Source organism: Anomalospiza imberbis, chromosome 5, assembly GCF_031753505.1.
Source record: "Anomalospiza imberbis isolate Cuckoo-Finch-1a 21T00152 chromosome 5, ASM3175350v1, whole genome shotgun sequence".
NCBI classification, from domain to species: domain Eukaryota; kingdom Metazoa; phylum Chordata; class Aves; order Passeriformes; family Viduidae; genus Anomalospiza; species Anomalospiza imberbis.
In genome coordinates, this window is record NC_089685.1 from 65,155,935 (window position 1) to 65,174,931 (window position 18,997).

An 18,997-nucleotide genomic window follows, 5' to 3' on the forward strand; every position below is an offset into this window, starting at 1 on the left:
TGGTAAGCAGAAAATTGCCATCAGAATCACAACACAAATAATTCTGAGTATGTGAAATCTTGTATTTGGACTTAGCCTTCATCATGTCCTCCTAATGTCTTGCAAGTAAAAAAAAAATTTAAAAACAAACAAAAATAAGGAACAAAATCCCAAAACCTTTTCCAAGTATCTATCAACAGAGCTATCTCTTTATAACAAATCTTTTATTGAATTGTAAGAGATGAGTGTTAGTGACAATATCCACAGTTAGTTTTTACCCACAACTTGTAAAATAATAATAAGTAGTAACATGTTTTATTTTAGTAGCTAGCTGACACTTGGCTTTGAAAAATACTGTGGGAAATCAATTCTTTTCATTGTTCATTTTGTTTTCTGCTTCATCTTTTTTATCTCAAGTGTCGTTTCCCATTAAAACATGTCAGAACTTCATTTGCTCTCACTGTGAGTTTCCCACTTGAGTTCCTAATCCAGTTTAGCTGACATGCCAAGAATAAGTAGTCCTGGTACAGAAAGAACAAGCACCAGTCAGTGCAATGGACATTCTGGGACATTTCTGGAGGTCTTATACCGTCGGTGCTTTCACCAAAGTGGTCTTGCCAGCAGCTGCAAACTTGGAACTCTTCTGTATTTCCTCATGAAACTTATTGATACTTTAGGAACCCAACATGCTTGTTCAGTGCATTGCTTTGCCATGAGGCTCTTGGGAATGTTTAAAATGTGTGCACTCAAGTGTCTCTCGTTGTAGGATACCGTGACTTGTTCAGTTGACATGTGAAGCTATATAGAAAGCAGTATTAAAAAAAAATTACACAATCATATAACAGGGTGGTATAATTCAATGCATACTTATCCTGATTTGCTTCGTGTGTTATGTTTAATTTACTTATGGCCTCCCTTCCTGGCTTTTATTTTTTAAGACTTCTCTTTTGCCAGTCTTCATATGGTATTACAGCATGAGCGTTAAAAAACAAGGCTAACAGTATTCTCGGAGAGCTTTAACTCAACCAGTTTCTCTCCTCATGGATAAGCAGAAGAGCCCTCAGTTACATTATTGATATTTTAGAGTGCATCTTCTAACCAGCCATTACCAAAATGATTGAAGTTCAAAAGGGTTTACAGCACAACTTTACTAAATTATTATATAGGGCAACTATAACTAATTAGGCCTATAACTATATAGGGCAACTAATACTATTTTATTATGAAGGACATTGTTGGGCAGAATTCATACTGTGTCTTTCATGTGCCCATTATATTATTTACTTTACATATTCCACTCATAAAGCAGGTGGAAGTGGAGCAAGACATTGCATTATTAGAAAAAACTATGTTTTCCCTATGCATGTGTTAATTTTTAAGTTCCTTGTGATGATTGGTCCTACAGTTTGCAATCATAGATATACTGGTAGCTGTCCAGATTATTTTATTTTTACTAAAATAAATTGGCTTAAGAAGCAGACACTCTTTTTCATAACTGTGTTACAGTGATAAAAAGAACATTTTAAAATTTATTACAAAAATTAAAAATAAATTACATTTGAAAATTTATATAATTTTTAAATACCTAAATATTTTTTAAAATCATCTTGAAAGTTTATTTCATGTACCTAGGTGATCACTTGAAATTGGAATGAAATCATTATTTTCTTTGACCTGTATTGAACATGCTAAATTGTGTTCTACTTTAGCAAAAGGAGGAACAATGGAAGGAAAAAATTTCAATTTCTGACTATATCAGTAAAATTCATATTTACAACTCAGTCATAGGAGATACATGCCTAGCTTCTTGCTATAATCATTGAAGCTGTGCAGCCATTTTTCTCATGTGATTCATCTAGTCCTAAAGCAAATGCCTAAATTATATCAAATGACTCATGCCTTAAAGGTACCTATTTTTCCCTGTTAATTAAAGGGACCTTTACATGAGTGCTGAGATCTCTATCATGGACATTTTATATGCCATAAGATGAATATTGCTCTGAATCTCTACTTGGATTTTACTTGAGAAAATACAACAGAAATTTTTGACTTAAAATTGTGATGTACAGAAAAAAAAAATAATAATTAAAAAATAGTCCCAGTATCAAAACTCCTGAGATGAAACCTGTTTCCCCTGGAAACCTGTTTCTTACTTAAGGAAAACTACTTGAAAGTCTCACTATGTTCTGAGGAAGTAATTGTAGCACACCATCGTATACCAACACGTTTTATCATTAACAGCCACTGGATGTACCAGACTGCTAAATGCTGCCTACTCCTTAGGAACATCATGTATCATATGTCTGGTTTTTTCAGTCCTGCAACTATGTCTCTCATACTTCTATGGCATTTGTACCACAAAAGAGAACAACTTCTACCATGTATTTTTAAATCCACAATCCTAGTTATGAATAGAAAGAACAAAGTAAATAACCTCATTTTTCTGACATGTCAGTATACTGAAAAGGTCCAGAATAATCCCATATAACACAGATTTTCCAATTTGCATTTTAAATTTCTGTGCTTTATCCGGGATCTGTGGTTTTTTTTATTCAGGCAAGATAAATCCCATTCAAATAGCACAGACCTGATTTTATAAGTGCTTTGCGCTTTACAGCTATGCCTACATATTTGAACCCATTTGCAGTTCCTAAGGATAAATTTTATATATGATGATAATTTGTAAACTTTGCAGCAAGATAATAAATATTAATTCTATGTTCAGCAGTCAAACCAAACAGTTGCTGAAAGTATAGCTCAGCATGTCTTGGGGTTCAGCTAATATATCTGCTTTACATTTGTGGTTTAGAAAACTTTATAAACATTTTTCTAGTGTTCTCTTAGAAAATAATTATGTATATGGAATGAAATCTGATTATGCTGTCTTATATGCTGAAAACAGTCATTCATGCAGAATCACCAACTCCTGCCTGTATTCCTGAAATTAATTTAAAGTGCAAAATAGTTTGAATATGGTCTTACGGCTGTAAAAAGACATGTTATCAAAACATATTTTTAAGTGTCCTTGATATTTCTGTGCATCATCTTAGTACAGTTTTGCACATATCCCCAGAAAGATAATAATATGTGCTTTAGGGAATGGCAAGAAAAAAGAAAAAGTTCACCAAAGAGTTAAAATTGTATCAGTAACAGAATTTAATACTCTTACCAATACTGCTGTGGAGTATAGAAGGAACATGACAGAACTTTATAGGTTTGAAGTTTAAAACCAGATAATTGTCAGAGTAATGTATTCAATTGCTTAAAAAAAAAAAAAGATTACACAAAAAAAAAAAAAAAACCACATAGAGGGAAAAAAATTAATGGCATATGAAAAATTACAAAACTCTCTCTAAATGAGCAGTATAAAAATCATCCTTTCATCAATTTAGGGTAGGTGAAAGCCAGAATAATAGTCCTGAATGATAGGAAGAAACCTAGCAGTAATCTCCCCAGCCCTAAATTGTGTGATTCAGTGACAATAACACATATTAGCTTTCCCACCAAGCAGCATATATTGTGATATTGCTTACAAGATGGCATTTCAGAGTCATTGTAATAAAGGAAAATTCCACTAGGTGGATCTGGTGCTCTTCTAACAGGGATTGAGAATGTTAGTGCACAGTAATTCCGTGCCTCTACTTTTTTTTTTTTTTTTTTTTTTTTTTTTTGGTCTTGATTGTTTTCTTAACTCTTCTAAGTATGTCAGAATCCAAACATTCAGTTATATTTTGAATGTTAGCACTAATATTATGTTTCTTGATTAAGGACAAAATACCTGTGGTTAAATAAGACCAAGGTATGAGACTATAAAAAATATGTAATTCCATTGCTGAGTTGGTAGTATTTATCTTACTGCTAGTATTTATCTAAACTGCCAGAGCCATGCTTTATTTCAGCCCTCAATTACCTTCAATTTTTAAACTTGTACTGTAATCACAATGGACTTTGAATTACATTTTTTCTGGGAAGTATCATCAGTCTAAGTAGATTTTTTTAATTGGTAAATTTATTACATTTGAAACATTTTTATCACCTAAAATGGAATGTGACAATGGAACATGAGCAACCAGGGGAACTTTCTTTTTGTATGGGTCATTGCTTAAGTGAGGATGTTGATTTAAACATGTCTCTAGAGCTCTGCTATGGCCTGGTGCAGCCATTCATACTTTTATTAAAATCAGTTTATACTTATCAACTTTTTCTCTCAGATGGCCTGAGATATGTAACTTCAGGCATGCAGCTTGTATATCCTCAACTTGTATTCTTTAAAGCCTGCAGTTGCTGTTTGAGATCTGAAGGCCTTGTTGCCCAAACACCTGTATCTCCCAGATATGTAAGTCTGGTCTAGTAAAAGGTGGTTTTCATTACTACAAATCCTACCCTTTTGAGAAGGTTTAGAGTGGGTTGCTCTACAAAATGTTTTTCTATCTTTTTTTCTTGCTATTTCTGGTGTTACACAGTTGGTTATTTTTGCAAACAAGGTTCATGTTATTAATGCTAGGTAGCTACTACAAATATTCCCACAAACTACAGGACTTTGTTTCAGCTGTGTATGCATTTTCCTTATATGCTAGTAAATGAGTTTTGGAATATTACAGAGAATAATATAGAAAATAAAGCATAACAGATATGATAAATTCCCAGTCTGTACACCAGAAAACCAATTCTGATGTTTTTTTAAACTCATTCACTACATGTAGTCTTATTCCTGGTGGGCATGTGGGTTCATATGCAGCAAATATAAACCTATTGACAATAGTCCTGCTGAGACACTAGAAATTATTGTCAGACCCACAGAGGTCCACAGTGCAACGCAGACTCCATCAGGCCAGAAATGAGAGGTTATATCATGTACTACTGATAATTAGGATTTATCTGCTATGTGTTTTCTTTTTCTTTAGCTCACTGTTAAGAAAGATTTTAAAATCAGGCTGTGCATTTAAATATAAAGGTGCAGAGCATCCACTCATCTTTAATCTAAAAGCCATGCCACACAACCTATGCAGGGAACTGGATTGGTGCTGCACTTCGCCAGAATAATCTTCTTACTTCTTTTTATGGTAGGTGTAGAATGGAGATCTACTTCAGTCATTGAACAAGACTAGAAGTAGAGGTATTTTCCTGCATACAAGGATCTGAAAAGATTGCAACAGCCAAAAAACATTCATCAAAAAGAGTAAACCAGTCTGAAAAGTGCTATGGCATGTTTTAAAAACAATTATTTGGCAGGCAGAGATAGAAAGCTCCATCTTTCTATAACCCAAAAAAAAGTGGTACACTTTTTATAAAACTCAAACCCATTCTTTCATCTTGCCATAGCCAGCCCTCCATATTAGAAGTATTACAAAGGTGTGATGTAAATGCCTTCTAAGCTCTAGGAAGCTTGCCTAAAAATACCTGGTAAATAGATCAAATGTGCAATTGATTGTGATTCATGTGTTGAAATACCCGTGTGACCTCTGTTATTCTAGAAAAATGTAAGACCAACTAGAACTAGATATTGCAATTCAGAAATTCCTTGTACTCTAATGAAATTAAGTATGCGATGTGTGCAGAAATGTGTGAATTTGCAAAATTTATTTCTGCCAGAATTTCTTAGTGAAGTTGAAGCAGACATGCTTTTCAACTACAAAAAACGACTCAGTCTTTATGATTAAACCCCAGAATCTCATAAGTTAACAATTAGTAGAAGTTTGCTTTTCAATTCTTTTGACTGCTGTTGCTTGACATAACCAGGAACTCTCATTGTAACCAATACTAAGTCATCTGTGAGTGTGAAGAGCTAGCAAAGAACATTATTTTTAACTTTTGTTTCTAAGCAGTGAGATAGCAACTATACTGGTGCTGCGACAACACTCCTGTGCCTCAGTTCTGCCCACAAGCCCTATCCTAAACAAAGAGAGAGTACATACTTTGAGAATTCCATTATTAATTTTCTACAAAATTTACATAGTTATGTGGAAAAAAAAATCATCTGCCAAGATTGGACATTTCAAATTTGTCTTACTGCTCAAAATAAAAAACACAGGGATCAGTCATTTTGGCATGAAAAGCTTTTTCATATGGTTCATAATGTGCATTGGCATAATTGACCTTGAACTGAGAAGCCTGCAAGTATTTTTCTTTTCTCTCGGTATTTCAAAAGAATATTTCTATTATGTCCTAAATATTTTTTTGCCATTGTGAACTTTATTTCTAGAGTAACCTCTTATGGTATGTTGTTTCTCAGGAGAACACATAAAATGTCACAGACTAGCCTGGCAGATTATAGATTGCCCTGGTGGTTCTTGACACACCAAGACAATTTTGGAAACTAATAGAGACAGAAATCTTTGAAGAACGGTTTTGATTAGAATTCTGATTTCACACTTATTTTTCCAAGCCGTTGTTGTATTCATTTCCATGTGGACCCCCCAGGATATTACCTCTTTAATTCTGTGTAGTATCTGTTATTGCTGGTGGATTTGTACTTGCAACAATAATAAGCAAGCAGTAAACATAACCTCTCTGGCTTATGCTACATTACCAAATTAGTTGTGACTTCAGAGCAATGAATTCCATAGTTGTGTCTATATTAGTAAATTAAACAGTGTTCAGGACATATGTCCAGGCACTAGAGCACACATTCAGAAGGACCCAGGTATCTTTTTGGCTTATACCTAGTAGTACTGAAGAAGTGCTTGAAAAAATGAAGATTCTTTTTTGCTTCTTCCTCTATTTTTCTGCTCCTTGCATTGTATCCTAGTATTCTGGAAAAGGCAGGAAAATTTGTGCCCTCAGCATGATTTTTACCCTGGTATCATAAAGTATATACATGCATTAAACCAGTTTAAAAATATCCTGTTATCTGCAATGACAAATGTCTATCTTTAACCCCCTGTCCTCTTTGTCTTAGTTACCAAAACCCATCTTCATTGCTGTCTTGCTGTAACAATACTTTATATGAAATTCTAATTACTTGCATCTCAACGGGGAGTTGTAATTAGGGACAAAGGTTTTCCATTTCTGTCTTTCTCACAATACTGTCATACAAGTAGCAGATGAAAGGTTTAAATTTTAATGTGTACTCCAGCATACTCCTTTGATTTGTATTCTAAGTACTATTTGGCAGCCTGCCCTTATTACTTGTGTTTTACTTTATTACTATACATAATTTTGAAAAACTGCTTTAAGAGTTGATACAAAATATGGGTGAGAATAATCTAGGCATTTGCTGTTATATATCTTCCATTATTATCTTGTTTCCAACAATTTTGCTCTACTTGTCAGCTCTCTCACATTCTATGATACCCAGGTTTTTGGATTGCTTTCTAATTTAGACATCAGCTGTATATTAAAGCCTGCTACTTCTTCCATTGCTCTTGCTGCAGACATTACTATTTTAACTTTGTAAACTCCTCAGAGGAGGGATCGCCATGTTATCTGGACAGTGTTTGGCACAGTGACTTTCTGACTCATAATCAGTTTGTCTACTCTAGAAGAAAAATTAGCTTATCCATATTTTATTATGAGTGATTAAAATTTTGTTTGCATTTGTTCAGGTAAAAACCAAGCAAAACACAGCCTTCCAGCTGTCCCGCTGGAACAGGGTGGCTCTGTTTTGCCTGCACTGCAGCATGACAGTGTGATTTCAGAGGTCTCATACATCTTGGCTTACCCCATGGAAGCTGGTTTATCCTTTAGAAAGGAATTGTTCCATCTTGAATTTTATCAGAGGGAATAGCTGTTGAAACCTGTGGTACCACAGGTGTGGTGTTGTCAGTAGCTGTGCTACCCAGATACATCAGCACAGGCTGAGGCCACACATCTGGGCAGCTGTTCACTTGGTGCTTACGTATGTCTCAGCCTGTGACTTGCTTCCACTGGGAATCTTTGTCTGTCTCACAGTGGGGCAGGGATGGCACAGGGGGAGCCTGGTGCTGCAATGACTGTGCCACAGCGCTTCAGCAGTCAGCTGTGCCTGGCAGGTGGGGCAGTGTGGGCACACAGCATCCTCCTGCCCACAGCCTCTTCCCTCTGACTGGCAGTGTCTGAGCCAGGAATGACTCAACTTTTCTGTAAGATACCGATGGAAGTCTCGAGCGCTGTTATTTAAAACTGTAGTATTTCCAAGCTGAGCTAAGCGGATGTGTAACACATGCCACAGAGCTCCGTCGTCTGTTTGATGGAGTCTCTTTGCAGAACACTTAAAGTAATGTTTTACCATTGCTGCTGGAAAGGAATGGATTTTGAGAATAGACAGAGGAACAACAAGATTTAGGAAGGGTTGGGATCCAAAAGCAAAGGATCCACAAGACTGGGGGCTCCCCAGGGCAGCAGGGCAGGGCCTGGCAGCCGAGCCTCATCCCACCACCGCAGCCAGGAACAGGGCATCTGCGGGGGACCAGGGCAGCCCCAGGGATCGGGCACCTTCCGGGGAAGGGAACAGGCTGCGCTGGGATATCGGCCCACAAGGGCTGTCAGGACCAGGCAGGGTGTGTTGGGGCTGGGGTCAGACATGGCCCCAGGGCTGTTGTGCAGAGCTTCCCCATGACGGTGTCTGGGGGCCTCCATGAGGCCATGGACAGGAGAGGGGATGATCTCTGGGCCTCACCAGAAGTGAAGAGTATCTGAATGCAACATGGCAATGGCATGAGCCTAATGACTCCTTCCTTCAGGTGTCAAAATTGTCCGGAATGTAACATCCTTGCTGTTTATGTAGTTTATAATATATCACTACTTTTTTTATTGGAATTTGAGATTGTTTAGATCTTTCGGCATGTTCAGAGATTTTGATGTAGCGGTCTACTTGCTTGTATCATAGAATCACAGAATGTCAAGGGGTAGGAATGGACCTTAAAGATCATCTAGTCCCAACCCCTACTGCCCTGGTCAGGGACACCTTCCACTAGCCCAAACTGCTGAAGGGCTTATCAAACCTGCCTTGAAGATGGCCAGGGTTGGGGCATCCACAACCTCCCTGGGTAACCTGCTCCAGTGTCTCACCACCCGCACAATAATTTCTTCCTAATACCTACTCTAAATTTCCTCTCTTTCAATTTGTATCTATTACTCCTTATTCCTAATGAAGAGTTGCTCTCCAGCTTCTCTCTAGGCCCTGTTCAGGTACTGGAAGGTTACTAAAAGGTCTCCATGCAAGCTTCTGTTCTTCCTTATTCTTTATGTCAAAATCTGGGTATAACAGATTCCTTTACTGAGGATCACTATTGCATAGGTGTAGCAGCTTGCCTTTGGAGAAACTCCTCAGGATATAGGATACAAGAGCATTTTAAATAATTCTCTCAATAATCATATCTAGGATGTCTGATTTTGGCTTGTCATTCCTTTGTGTATGACAGTCCCACTCTTTTAACTAAGTTGAATATGAAGCTTGGTGGTTTTGTTATTGTTTGGGTTGTTTTACCTCTGCTTCTATAAATTAATTTCAAACTTCCACAGGTTTCTAAAAATTAAGTGATCAGACTATGAAGGCTGGTAGAAAGTTGACACCTTCCACAAAATATCACATTCTTACCATTTAGTTCTTTTTCAGTTGCAAATGCAAGAAAATAAGTTATGTTGGATGAAATACTGTACTTGTTATTAACAAAGAAGTATAGTAGTTATTGTTATATTTAAGTTCAGAAAAGTGTAGATAGATTATTTGGTAATTCTATTCTTTAAAATAAGCATATTAGTATCCCTGCTACTTTGTAGGCATTCTCCAAGGTCAGTGGAAGGAAATCGGTACTGCCCCTCCCCTCCCCCTCCACCCCATGGCTAATTACCACATGCTAAACTGTTGGTTTATTCTGAAATTGTGCTTTTCACCTCTACTGTTCAACGGTGACTGTATGATGGGGAATAAAATTGTGCTAATATCCAGATGCCATGTTACTGAGCTCTGTTCTATTGGAAATTTTTCTGTTTTCGTGTGGATAGTGATCTCTTCTGCAGAGGTTGGGGATGAGAGCAATGTTCTCATCATTGCAGTGACTGCATGTTGAGTAATATGCCAGAAAACTTCTGACTTTTATGAGTCACCAAATCTGAGTGGTGTGGTGATCCTCTGGGCTGACTTGGAGGGTGGAGCAGGAAGAATTTTAGAATGTTTCTGATCATTCTTGAAATGATCCAGTAGCTTCTTATTTCTACTACATCAAATACATCATACAAGTTGAGCAAAGAAATGTTCTTACCCATTATTCCTCTGGCAAAAGCCAGAGGAGTCAGTCTGTATGCTTTTTGAGGTTAAGTTTGGTTTTTGGGGGTAATTGAGAAGGCAGAAGTTTCACCTAAAAAGATTTTAAAGCAACTTATCTTATTTCTGAAGCAAAATATTTCCACTCAGGTAAAGGTCACATCTCATAGTTGTGGAGAAACTCCTAAATGTTAAAGTGGATACAGACTCCAAGAAATGTTGTATTTTTGATATTTCTGCAACTTTCATGCTGCTAACTGGTTTGTGGAAATCCTCTGATTGACACTTTCAGTTATCATGTAATATTTACAACTTAAAAACTTGAATTTTATTCGTTTCTATTTTTAACTGCAGTAAGAACACTGACAAAATAGCAGAGCATATGAGGTTTTTTAAGTATTAGAAAAGCAGTTAAGTCCTGTGTATGAAGACAAAGTGTATAGGTTTTAGTAAGGCATCAAGGCTATTCTCTGCTTATGATGGAAGCAGAGAATGGACTTAGATAGGATAAGATAGGTTCTGGTAAAGTTAGAAACTATTTAAAGAAGAATTTTTGAGAATAGTGACAGAGAGGCTGAGTTAGACTACAAATTGAACATGGTTAGGGACTGTTGATGGGTTCTGAAATTAAGTGGCGTGAGCTGATTGACATCTATTCAGCAAAAATCCTATCCTTACCTCCAAAAGAACAGATGATGTCTGAACATCAGATGACGATGTCTGTGAGAATGGTCCCTGGAGCAGGCTGTCCTGAGAATTATGCCACAGAGAGTGCTAATTTGCCATCCCAGAGTGAAGACTATCAGTTAATTAACATGTATGATCAGCAGTGTGGTGCCTGGGTTTACCCCCTGCTCCATTCCACTGAGCAGTTTAGCCACACACAAGTATCCTTGCTGGAGTGAGCAGCTTTTCTCTGCAGGCTTCAGGCTTGCTAATGGGCATTACTCATTGATTCAAAGGCAAGTTGTGATTTACTCTTGTTCAGCGGGTTTCTGCTTTTCTTTCCTTGCCTTGCATTAGAAACTGATGAAAGCCCTTCTGTTGGAGCACTGGCAGAATCTGGTGGCTGAAATGGAAGGGAAAGACCAGTTTATACCTTATTCTCTTTCATGCAGTCTTACTGCCATCTTATTATGAGATAAAGGCAACTTGTGCAACCTAGCCAAGTAATCCAGTTTTGTGTGTACTGTAAAAAATGCCCTGGCTCACAGTCAAAAGTCTCATTCTATAGGAATTTTAAGAAAAAATAATTTGAAAAGATATATACACAGTAGCTAAGCAAATCCAGATCACCGATCTTTTACTCTTGGGTGCAATGGGTGAATTAGATTTGCAGCAGCCTGTATTTGGTTTTATGAGAACTATAATTCTTTATTTCCCTACGGCACAGAAAGACTATTTTCCCAGAAGAGATTAGAGAAAAACACCAGGAAAATACGAAGCTGCAGTTCCAGACTTCAGCCATTGTTCAGACCCCAACCCAGTTCCCTCTTCTGTGCTATAGGAGTAGTTCCAGGAGGATATGACTTTTCTTGCATCTGGATGGTTTTCAGCAAAGGTTGTTCCTGAGCCAGGAGGAGGCAAATGCTTACCTCTTGAGACTTAATGAATTAATTCCGATTACTTAGGTGGGTTCTGCAACCTGTATTATAAGTATTTCTAAGTGATGTTGGTTCTTTTTGACCAATAGACCTATTTACGTGTCAGTAATTACTATATAAGCTGTTTTTTTTGAAACCTGCAACCAAGCAGGAGGTGCAGTGGCTCTTACATCTTGGAGGATCAGCTCATCTTTATTATTGCAAGCATTCCAGGCATCATTCAGATGTTGGTCACAGCAACAAGGAGTGATGGGACCAAATGCTAAGCCATGTCTTTCTAAGTTTGGAAAGCAAAAGAATCTCTGTGGTAGGCTGATACATCTGCTTCTTCCTAAATGATTTGGAATAGATTGTGAAGTTTTTTGCATTTGCAGAGCCTACCATGTTATTGAACAGCACCAAAGAATCTCCTGTATCATGAGGGGAGGGCAGGTATTACAGAAAGCATTCAAAATGGTGATCAAGAGAAAGAGCACTCCTGGAAGGGAAAGCACCTCTCTGGACCTGCAGGAGAGCTTACTATAAGTGAAACAGAAAGCTATCAAAAAGTGAAGCCACCAGACAAGGTATTTTGCTTTTTAATGTCACAGCTTTTTGGGTGTGTGTTTTTTGTGGGAATTGATGTAATAATTTATCATTTTAGCAGACAGCATCCAGGACTTGATGTGTTGTTTCATTAATGTCTCTCTCTCTATGATTGCATATGTCAATCACAATATCCTTTATAGACGATTTCCTAGTTTTACATTTCGCTTTAAGAAGCTGATGGGTTTTAATATTCACTAGTGATGTAAGAACTATGCTAGCTCCAAGAATAAAGACGGTGTCTCATCGTTACTGTAAAAGATAAATGCCTTGAAGAATGTGAGTATTCCGAAAAGAAATAACAAACGTTGAATCAATTTACTAGAAAGCAAGTAGCTTACTTTGTTATTTGTGGTCTATCTACTAGTAATGAATTGATCAACATGTTTAGATGATGGCACTGGAACTGCTGCCTATTTAGTTTTGAATCTGTAAATACTTAGGTGGCCACCTCACATTATCAAGTTTTTCTCCCCATGCTGGTTTATTAAGTTTGCCTTTTGTTTACTGAATTTACTAATACTGATAGCATAAGCTTGTTAGGCCAAGAGGTCTTCCAAATCTGTAACTGATGCTAACCAGTGCAAACAGGATCTTCTGGATTAGGTTCAAACATGCAGGTTTGCATTATCTACTGCTGTAGCCTAATTTGGTACTCTAATTAGGAACATTTCCAGAAAGGTGATTTATCAATACGAAGGTTGAAGTCCCCGGAAGATCTGAATTAGTGGCTTCAATGCCAATCTTTTACATATTGCATGTCTAAAACTTGATGAGAAATGGAATACACAATAGCTCTGCTAAACTGCTCATACCTTTCTTCTTTTCTTTTTTTTTTCAAGTGAGAAGACATTACATATGGTCATACAACAACAGAGGCCAGGAGAGAGCTCAGCTGCATAGCAACTGAGGTTTCAGAAGAACAGAAGACTGAGGCAACATCTTCCTCCTTTTATGCAAGGAATCATGAAGATAGCCTGAATTGCAAAAGCCCAGGAGAATAAGAAAGGGGAAAAGAGTAAACAAAAATAGGATGTGAACCACTTTGACTTTCCATAGAGTTTGTATTCTCAGCATATCAAAACAGTACTGAAAAAAAGGGAATCAATAGCAAAAAGAAAATAAAATACTGCAGAAAAAAAGTAAGATAGAGAGAAAATAATAGCCTAAGATCAATTTTTTTTAAGGAATGAAAACATTTAGCCAAATTGTCAGTGTCCCTGGTCAAGTGCATTGTATATCAAATCTGAAGTAGTAGAGAAGCAGAAAATGTTTGTCCCATGTAAAATTGGTAGGAAAAAGAAAAAAAAAAAAACTAATGTGGAAAAATGTTTTCTTTAAACATGAATAACAGTCTATTTTTTCTCCAACATGTGGTATTCCATGAGTATCCTGCTTCTGCTTTTTGAGACTAAAAAGCTCTGAGAGGAATCTGTACCCTCCAGAAGGCAAACTCCTCTAAGCTCCTATAAAACTTAGAAATAAAAATACAAGCATCAAACTACTCCATTCCTTCCTACTGTCATACAAGCACAGGTGTCAGTATCTTAAGACATTAAAGATGCTGTATTATATTTATTTTTGCTTCTTAGAGAATGATACCTAGGTTTGTGTACACACTGTGCTTTTCTGATGACATGCCAGTCTGAAGTGGCATATGCCTGCCTGTTACCACACATCCAGCATAGTGTGGCTGGCCTTTATTCAGAGGATGAAAGTAGGTCTTCCAAGATATCCTGAACCTTCAATTCTTGGTAACCTCATTCTGCTATGACTATAGGAAAGGTAAGCACAGGTTCACTCTTTTTGTCTGAGTTATGTCAGGACTGTTACAAAGCATCAAGGGGGTATCACAATTTTGCTGCTAGAGAGCAAAGACTATTTTTTCTCTGAAACCATTTCATTATTTCTATAGACTTATTGCTCTTCATATTATCCTTCTGTCTTCTATTGGAGAAGAAAGAGGGAATGTGAAGAAGTAACCTATTGGCAGCTTTTCATGTCATTGTTTATGTCCATTGTTGAATCATGAGAATGAATTATGGGACAACGCTGAATTTATAGAAGTGATTGGTTTTCACATTTCACAACAACTAACATCAATTTTAATAATTTAGTGCATTAATAAATCATCATCTTTGCAGTGCATTGCACTGCCCTCTCTGTCTCTTTTTACCTTTTCATTCAAAAAGGTTCCACCTGTATGAAATACCTGATACCATGTCTCCTAGTCTTCCTGCATTACTGTATCTCTCAGGCCATCTTCAAAGTCATCTACTTCAAATACAAATGTGAATTTTAAAACTGCAGACATTGTAGTAAAAAAATTACTCAAATAAATCTGTTTTATTTTATTTAGCTACTGATTCAGCTGTTCCCCTTTGCAACTGTTTGTGATTTGTGGACTTGAGGGAGAGCAGTCTCCTCCTCACAGTTTCTTGGTTAGAGAAACAAACTGTTCAAAAGCCCTACTGTGGGCTATTATCCCCAAAGTTCAAATTGAAATCCTGACTTTCCAAACAACTTTCCTCTTTCCTGTGGAGCACATCTTGAATAGATTTCTTCTCGGGGAGTTTGCAGCTCCTTCTCAAAGCACCATCACATTAGTAATTTGTTATCGATTAGGGAAATATTAGCATATCTCCAATCTGAAGCTTCTTTTTGTCACTCAGGTTGTTTTCTGTGTTTCTAGCAACAACACAGCAGTAGGAAATTGTTTTAGTGGGGGTTAAGCGAGCTCTGCAGATCATTCATTGACTGTTGGTCTAAAGCCATACTGTTGGGTTGATGGGGCATATCCACTTAGTCTTATGATTTAAGGTTTCATGCTAAATTAACAGTTTTAGGGATTGTAAGTAATTTTATGCACAGTATCAAATTGAACAAATGAAGTTTTTATTTTGCTGTTTCATTTTCTATTTGTATAGAAGTCTGCGACTCTATGTTTACCCAAATATATAGTACATATTGATTATATGCAAATAATCAATCTCTTCGGGGTTTTCTGATAAGAAATTGCAAGAAAGCTAAAGTAAAAAAAAATCGCAGTATAAACTCATTGTCATAAAATTAATTTTATTCTGTCTGTAGTGTGTCATCTAGCATGCTTCCAGCAGTTGTAACAATACTGAGCTCTTTCAAAAATAAGTGTAATAAAAATGAGAAATTAAGTAAAAATGACTGATTGTATTCTGTCATAGCTAAAAACAAATGTAAATAATATCATAGTGAGCAAGGCTGTGAATGTTGGCTACTGTCACAGAAACACAGAATATGGTGAGTTGGAAGGGACTGATAGTGTTCTTGCTTTAAAGCATTATTACTCTTATTTCACAAGTTTAGTATCTTATATTGGTGAAACTAGAAGTTTCAAATAATTCCTGAAAAATAGTTGATTTAATTAGTTTTAGCTATGTTTCTGCATGTGGTTTTGTCATGAACATGTTATAATTTTCTCAAATGTACTCATTAGAAAATTTATCTGAGTAAGTTTTAGTGTTTATATTGTTGGCAAATACTTGAAATTCAACATCTAAGCTGTTTTAAAGAGCTTTGATTGGATATATGAGTCACATAGTATTGTTGTGTTCCAAGACTGGCTAAAAGAAACTTATACATTTTTATGACTAGTCACATTTCTAAGTTCAAAATTTTCAGTGTTCTTATTCTCTCTTTTGTTAACTGTTACTGCTGTTTGACTCATTTGCCTGAATAGGCACACAAAAATTAGCCTCAAAATGAATCTAAACACAGCCACAGTAGAGTCAGCATTTTTCCAAGTAAGTATTTCTGGAAATTCCACTCATATAGATATATACCTCATGAACTGGCCACTTCAAATGTGCTTTGACATACTTTTTTTGAAGTAACTTTGTCATGGGAATATTTAGATCTTGCAAACTGGAGGAGGAGGGAAGGGGGGAAAGCTCATTTGCAATTCTGAGGCGTTGTCTGCTGTAGTTAAGGAAAGGCATTTAGTGTCCCTTAGTGTCCAAGTTCATATCATCAGCACTAAACGCCAGCCCAAAATATCTGGATGCAACTGTATACGCATTTTTGCATTCAGAGGTCTTCTACTCTAATACTACTTAAAGGAACTAGCCCTTAAACTAATACTAGACTCTAGGACAGCTTTAGGAGCTATATGTATGTCTGTTACTCTAAATCCTATAACCAAATCAGAAACGTATTTCTGACATGTGATTATTTATTTTTAGTGATTAAAAATTTAAGCTCTGAGTCACTGATACCCCAAGGCAGCTGTTCAGCTTTGCTGATACATCATGGTGAATTAAGCTGGTCACTTTTGGCATGATCACCTAATTCACACACTCCATAATTGAATGAAATACTGTGTTAAAATTTGATAGGCCTGCCTTTTACCTCTAATAATTTGTGGAAGAGACAGAAATGAACAAAGTCCATTGATTACACACTCCACACTTTTGCAATGGTTAGTATAATTTTAAAAGGAAGTTATGCATAAAAATATGTTCATCAGTATAGACTCATACTGCAGACACCATTAGGGTCATAATGACATTTAATGTCATGTGCTTTGACCATAAGTAACTAAATTTATTAAAAAATACTTCAGTGTGTCTAATTCAAACTTCAGAATATTCTTAAATCCTCTGTAGACTTGAAACACATAAGAATTTCAAATTGTCTGTCATTTTCACTATGGCTCTTCCTTCTCTATGGTAACTAAAATCAAGCATATGCTAGTCTAAAGAGAGGAAGTTACATATATTTTACAGCACGCTCTAAGTGTGTCACAGAGATCATTCAAGATAATCTAAGATCCTATAAGTTTGCTACATCAGAAACATTCATTGATATGTCTTAATTGCTAATGTCTCTTGCTACTCTTTTCAAGTAGCATTTTTAGGGCTACTGCTACCAGCAGGACAATTAGTAATGTTGTGTCTTAAATAATATCAGTCAGATTTATTGCAGCTGGTATTTAAACTTCATTTTTGTTCACCTCTGTAGTCTCAGGTAGAAATTAACATTGTGTTTCCTAACATATAGCAAGTACTGTTTTCAGTCTTCTTGTTTCAGAGAGTAACTACTATTGGAAGACTTACTCTGGAATTACAAAAAGAGATCTGAGGGCAGAGCATGGCCAGAGTTTCCGCAAACTATTATTTCTCTCCTACTTGTATATCTTAATTGCCTTGTTTTTATTTCAAGTAGTAAGCAGATTCTCCATCTGACAACCTTACACAAAACTCTGTGAAGTTGTTCCCAGTAAATAAATTATTATCTTGAATATCTAATAGACACAATTAAGTGCATGTTATTTTTCCAGAGCTATCCCACCACTTAGAACAGGTAATGCTCTGACAAAAAATGCTATCTTTAGAACAAGATGAATTTTTATATTTTGCCCTTTATAGAGATGTGTTAAAAAAATCAGCAACACTGTCTAGCAGTCAAAAATGGTAATTATAGCTTTCGCTTTCATAAATGATGTAAATTCATTTAGCAAAATAAACACAAGGATATCCTTTATGCTTTATGATGGCTTGTTCTTCTGCCTTTTTTTCATGCAGAGGGACAACCATACCTTACATAGGATCCCAGCAGGAAAACCCTATAAATTCCTGGAAGCCCTGCCATCTGTTGGAGCATAGCAGAATGGGAGCTCTCAGATATATAGGAAGTTTTGGTCCATCACTTCTTCTACACTTTCTGTAAAGAACAGAAGATAATACACAGCCCTCCATTTGAATTTTGGGTAAGCCCCTTTAACATAATTCTCATAAAAAGATTTTGCTGGCTTACCTGAGGCCCTCTGAGATCACCAGTTTGGGATCAGCACTATTTTATTATATGAATAATAAAGATGTAGCAAAAACTTGCATTAAATGAATGCGGGTTTTGCAATTTTTTTCCCTAGATGAGCTTCTCCTGAAAGAATAGCTAAGGATCACTGTTATTTATCAGTATACAAGTTTGGTATCACAAAGGGAATATAAAGGTTATTTCCACAGTGAGTTGCTTTGCAGTGATAGTATCCCACCGACAGTCCTTTAGTAAATAGAGCAGTTTTATTCAAAATTCCTGTTCTTCCACAAAAACATCCTGCATCTTCTTCTTTTCTCCCTTTCTAAAAACAAAGGTAGAGCAGATGGAAGAAGCAGAATTAAATGACATAAAAGCATTTCCTGTGCGATCTCTTTCACTGTACTTCTTTAAACAGATTATCATAGATACTGAGATAACCACTATTTTTCAGTCTACACAAAGACAGCAATAAGGCATATTTGTTACGAAGTAGCATGGGGATCAAAAATAATCTTCTGGCAAACAGCACAGTGAAATAGGAGCAGAAAGGTCACGATAGACAGCATCTGGGTGGATTGTGACAAGAAAGAAATGGAGATGAATGACTAGTCTTAGATTAAAGATTCTCAGAAGTGTCTTGCAGTAATCATTGTTGCAAAGGTGATTAAAATATCACGCTTAGTCATGTTGTCTCCACTAATCTGGAGCTAGAACATTATTATACAGCACTTATTCACATATGTAGCACATGAAGGCAGAATTTTTAAATGGTACATCCCATTCGGCTTGTGAGTCAAGCTAAGATTATGGAACACCCATTTAATTGCATCTGTAATGCCACAGCTGCAGTACG

The 18,997-nt window shown here is 36.5% G+C and overlaps 1 protein-coding gene and 1 long non-coding RNA gene across 11 annotated transcripts in view; both read left to right on the top strand.

The window, feature by feature from the left end:
* Nucleotides 1-18,997, top strand: part of ANKS1B (ankyrin repeat and sterile alpha motif domain containing 1B) — a 401,048-nt gene that overhangs the window by 263,057 nt on the left and 118,994 nt on the right. The window lies entirely within an intron of this gene.
* Nucleotides 4,657-13,658, top strand: LOC137474786 (uncharacterized). Its single transcript, XR_010999482.1, has 3 exons — nucleotides 4,657-5,042; nucleotides 12,141-12,332; nucleotides 13,194-13,658. It is a non-coding gene; the product is annotated as an uncharacterized lncRNA (long non-coding RNA).